This window comes from Pholis gunnellus, assembly GCF_910591455.1.
Source record: "Pholis gunnellus genome assembly, chromosome: 15".
Classification (NCBI taxonomy): Eukaryota; Metazoa; Chordata; class Actinopteri; order Perciformes; family Pholidae; genus Pholis; species Pholis gunnellus.
In genome coordinates this window covers 12,900,995-12,906,730 of record NC_136542.1, presented here as the reverse complement: position 1 = coordinate 12,906,730, position 5,736 = coordinate 12,900,995, and positions in this window count along the sequence as shown.

Below are 5,736 nucleotides of genomic sequence, written 5' to 3'. Positions count from 1 at the left end.
GGACACCAGACGCACTTCCGCCCTGCTGTCCAGCCAATCGGGTGTCTGAGACTCGCGGTGACTCTGCTGCAAAACAGCCCGTCACACCGCCAGTGTTCGCGCAGATAAGGACCGAAAAGTCAGCCTGCTGTGCAGCAGATAACACACTGAACTTTACCACCGATCAGCGTAACACTCTTATAACACGCTGACAAGTTTCTGGCGTAAACTATTTTCAAATCCCCTGCATTACTGCAGTTTCCCTGCAAGGTGTCTGTGATACCCAACAGAAAATGTGTTGATCCTTCATTGTAGTGTATTATTACTTTATTTCCTATGGTGGGCTCCTAGGCAAAAAACATCTGCACGTGCATGCATTTAATCTATCAGGGCAGTAACTAGGATTGCAGAAATACTAAAGTCATGGGTCAAAGCCCCTAAGTACCCCAAAAAAGAATGTCTATAATGTATTTATTTATATGTATTTCTAATAGAAAGATACATTTCTGTAAGACTTATATAAAATAAACAATGATTTCAAAGAAAGTTGCAAAGAAAAGGATCAGTTAAACTCAACACAACCAATTAATCTGTCTATTTTCCATATCATTTGTATCAAAAAAGGGAATTATAGATCCATAAAATAAAATGACCTTTCCCAACAACAAATATGGAAATGGTGTTTCAAAGAATCTTCGCATACTTTTTCACTAAATATAATCGTACTTTGCGAAGCTCATTCAGTTTTTGTTGTGACTTTGTCTTTGAGGTGTTCTTTCAACTTAACAGTGTTTTTTAAAGGGTGAGTTTATGGTGTTTTGCGTTGGATTGCATTACATTGTCAGGTGAAGCACCTGCAACACTCAAAAGAGGGGAGAGCGGTTTGCCCGTTAATTACAGGGTTGGCGGTTTGATCCCCAACTTCACATGTCAAAATGTCCTTGAGCAAGACACTGAACTCCAAAAACTCCTAAAGGTTAGCCCCCCCCCCCCCCCCCCCCTACTTAATGCTACAGTCCATTAAGCACTTACCTCAGAAATTGCCAGTCAAACCTTTAATGACAGGATTTCAATGGAAATCAAACAGATTAGGTTTTAACATCATCTTAATAAACCTACATGTCATATTTTGTGAATTTCTTCAAACAAAAATCCCAAAACATGTTACGTTTGTGATTAGTTGTAGATTACAGTTATTCTATTACTTCTGCACCATTTAAAACAATAGTGCACTAATAAGTGTTTTATGACTTGTGACAACTCTCAGTAATGAAGAATTGTCTCTCAAAGCCATGGCGTGTTGCTGAATGAAGCAAAAATAAAGAAAAGTCATTTACCAGTTCTTTCATCTCTCAGATGAAGGCAGCCCAAATAATAAAAAAATAAAAGTCTGTGAAAATGAGTACAAAAGCCATTTAATCTCTCTCATCTTCCTCTTAATAACTGCAAATTTCCCCTTGGGCCCATGGGAGAGGGCCTCTCTGTGCCGCTGCCACCTTATCTGTCGCCTCCATATTTCGGAAAGCTGAGCGGCTCCCTCAGTACCCAGCCCCCGGCCTCCTCTCGCTGGGGCCTGTGGGGAAGCTGGGCTCCTGGGCCCACCATTGTTCTGGCCTGGGAGGAAAGTCCAGAGAGAGCCCTGAAAGCTGGAGAATGGGAATATATGAAGAAAAAAAAACTTGAGCCACTGCTTCATTAAGCACCAGCCTTTCACAAGCAAACATATCAGAAACATCCCCCTTTCAGAGGCAGTAATTAGCAATTTGGAAACCTTGCCCCCTCAGGATATACAGTTTCAATTTAGTCAGCAGCTTTAGATTCTTAGGCACTTAATATTCATTGTTTCTGCCATCTTCCCAATTTCTCGACGTACATTGTCTCGTCTTTCACTGGCGATAAAGTGTTTTATCTTTCATGTAATTCTTCTTTTCAATGAGCCCTCTGCAAGAGAAGTTAATTTTTATAAATAATTTTCAAAGGGATTTGCAAAGAATGTGAGGGATATCATAGCAAAGTGCTCTTCAGGAAGTGCCAGGCTGAATATCATATTGAGCTTTTGCTTGATTGATTAAGTCTGGCTGTAAATAGCGTACTGGAAAAGTTCCTGCAACTTACTCGGGAGTTATATTGCAGAGGAAACCTCTGCAACTGATGACATGCCTCAAAAAGTAAACACGTTTCAAGTTTAAATGATCACATTTGATAAAAAAGGGCATCCAGACATACCAGGACAGGTACAAAACATCTTCAGTTTGCATGATTTGTAGTGTGACATTGGCTCTTTTTTGACTGTGTTTGTATTGGCATGGTGAACCCTTGGCATGGATTTAATGGCAATGTTTGCAAACTGCTTATAAAGCCAAACCACATATTGTACCTCAGGGGGACAGGACTGACACTTATCTTTGCCACCATGGAGTCTTTGTTTCAAAATGCTACCACTTCCATTCATTTCCAATCAGCATTGTCTAATGGAAATAATTGATTTTTGCCTCTTCTCCACAAATGAAAAACGCTTGTGATTAAACATTTTGTCTCCAAATCTAAATTCCAAGATCCCCATCAACACTTGAGAAAAAAAAGGCAACTCATTAAAGCAAAAAAGAGAAAGAAGTAGCTAAGACGTGAAAAGAGGAGGCAGGGAATGAAATAATGAATGGAGTCCGAGTGAGCTATCTTTCCCAGGCAGAGCGCCACTAGGGATGCAAACTCTCAGCCACCAGAAATGAGCTACCTATCTGTGAAAAGAGTGACTGCTCCATCCTATTTGATTTGGCTCCCCTATCATCTCTTAAGAAGATGTCAGCCTTGCTTCTTCTATTGCTCTGAGCCTTTATCAACCCGAAGACGATTTCCCTGCAAAAAAAAAAAAAAAAGAGAAGGGGGAGACGCATTTCCGTGCCTTTCAGAGAGCAACACTAAAGAATAAGTGTTATGCGATAAAAAAAGGGGTTGTTAAATAGATCTGTCTATTTGTATGGTAATAATGATCGCTTAAAGACTCGGGGCTCCGTGACTTGTAGAACAAGGAAACAAATCTGTATTCAGGTATTGTGTTAACACAACTCTCCAAACGACCTTGTGAAACTTTCATACAGTAAAAAATGAGTTGAATTCTCATGTTTTTTTCCTTTCTTTGTGTCATTCTTTTCCCCGTCCTGCTAGAGTGCCTATAAGGTCCCTGCGCTGAGCAAAGGCGCGCATCTCAAACCACTGGAGCTCTGCATTTTAAATGATCTTTGTCAGAGCTTTTTATTGACAGATCTGGTACAGAGATTTTAAATTCTAATTTAGCACGTCAGCAACAAATCTGTTGAATATGTTTTTAATACAATTGCTAGTGTTAGAAGAAGTACTTAGATCCATACATAAGTAAAAATAGCAATACCGCAACAAAGAAAAAGTCACATTTTTGCTTGAGTAAAAGCACATTATGCATAAATGGTCCATTTCATGGGTTTCGTTTATACAGTATATACACATATACACATGTAGTGTTCTAGCAATGACGTTTTTTCACTTCATCAATAGTGTACCTAAGTACAGTGCTTGTGTCACCATAAACAGTAGTAGTAGCAGTGGTAGTTATTTTCCATTTTGCTGAATATAAGCTACCTTAATAAATGACTGTCAAAAAGCCAACCTTGATGTCTCTCGTTAGGATTCAAAGGCTCCAGTTTTCTTGTCCCCTGGTGGAACGAGCTATTAACAAAATTATCTGGAAATCCGGCCCATAAACCCCAGGTGCATGTTTTTGTTGTTGTCAAGCAAATCAAACAGTAAGTAGGGGGGGTTGTTTGTTGTTCTGCGTACCTGGAGACCCTGCTGTACATTGTGTCAGATGCATCACTGCCATGGGTGGCCATGTCAACCTGCTCCACAAAGGTGCGTTTGACGTGTCAATTTAGCAGGTGGCTGGTTGAAGCTGAGCCCGGTTAGTTGATCCTTTATCTGCTCTTTTGATATCTGCGTGGCACGTCTGTGTAAACAACAAACAGTTCAGCCCAAAAATGTCTGCCAGGGGGTTGTGTGAATAACGCAACTGATTTTTCAGGCACAGCACCAGAAGGTTAGAGGTTTATGTGACTGACAAGCCTCCACACACCACTGATGGTATAATAATAATGATCTTTTTTGGTATGAACATAGAGTACATCATAGAGTGATGTAGCGCTTCTAACGGGTTAAGAAGATAAAAGATGATATTAAACAGAGGGAAATCAATGTGTCCTAATTTATCAGAGTTGACCATGAAATCCTCTGATTAGAAAAGGACAGCTGAAATAATAACCCTCTAATAAAATAAACCTGCTGTAAATACTGCCTTCCTGTATGAACGTTTTGTTGAGCCTGTGAGAGAGAGATGTTGATTATTTCTAAACCATAGTTTGTGATGTTGTACAGACCTTTTACATTTTGACGTGTCGTGGAAGGAAAAGTACAAGTAATAGCATTATCGACTGTTCTTTTCCATTTGAGTGCCTCAGTAAGCCAGTAAGCCATCCCGCCCAACAGCAGGCTCCTGGAACTGGAACCTGCAGACAGTTAAAGGAATGACCAATCATTAATGTTATTACTTACACTTTTGCTTTTCCTGCAAATCAAAAGGCTTTTTTTTAAACAGCAGACATCTTGATTTGTCACAGAAAAGCATATATATTACTAATAGTAAGAACAGCGATGACTTTGCGCTATTCAAGTGGCCCAATAAGCCACGACAGTGTGACAATGAGCCAGCATGCACAAGACCAGGTTTCTGAAACTGAAAGACAATGAACAAAGGGTAGCATCAGTTCTAGTCTACAATTATATATACATATATATATATATATATGTATATTTTCTCATCAGAACAAGTAATATACTGTCCCAGGTTAATGACAGCATGGAGGGCATGACACTCAGGCAACTCACTTGCCAAGAAATTGAGAACAAATTCACTGTCGGGCTGCACTGAAAATATGAAATATCAGGGCTCATTTTCATGGGATATTAACAGGATGAGCGATTGCTAGTCCAGCAAACAAGATGCAGCCCGTTACACAAGGACAATGTTAACAGCCCAAGGAAGTGAGACAGAAAACTAACATGTTGTCTTTATCCTTTCTGCCCACTTGTGCAGTGTAATGTATGGAACTATTATTAACTGATGTGTACGAGGCAAATGGAAACATTTTCATTATGGATCTTTACTGGTCAATAGTATGAAACGTGATTTAACAAATATTAATAACCAAACCAGTAAATGTGAAGGAATCATAAAGGTCCACAAATACAAATCCCCATTCATCATAACAATGTTGATTTGTAAGAAAGCATTGCTTCAGATGTCATGTCAGTACCATGTTATAGCTTTGAGTCCAGATGTGGACCTTTACTACATATCGTACCTCTCCTTCTCTCCTCACTTTTCCAGTCTGATACTACTATCAAACTACAAATCCAAGATTCCAAGATTGTTATTTACTTCTTCTGTATTTGTTTGTTACGTTTTTGGAGATCTGTCAGAGTGGTAAAATATGAGCAACATCAATCAAATGCAGAAACATTAAAAAGCACTTATTTAACCAAGACACATGAGCAGTATTCAAGGCCTTAAACGTCTCACCACAAATTACGACTGTGTGCATTTTGTGTTGGTCCCTCACAACGGTATTGCTCTCCTGCCTACTGCTGAACAGAGGAGGAGGAGGAGGATGCAGAGTACACAAAGCTCTCCCGGCCCGGCGTGGAAAGCACTAGAGGTAGATTGATTAG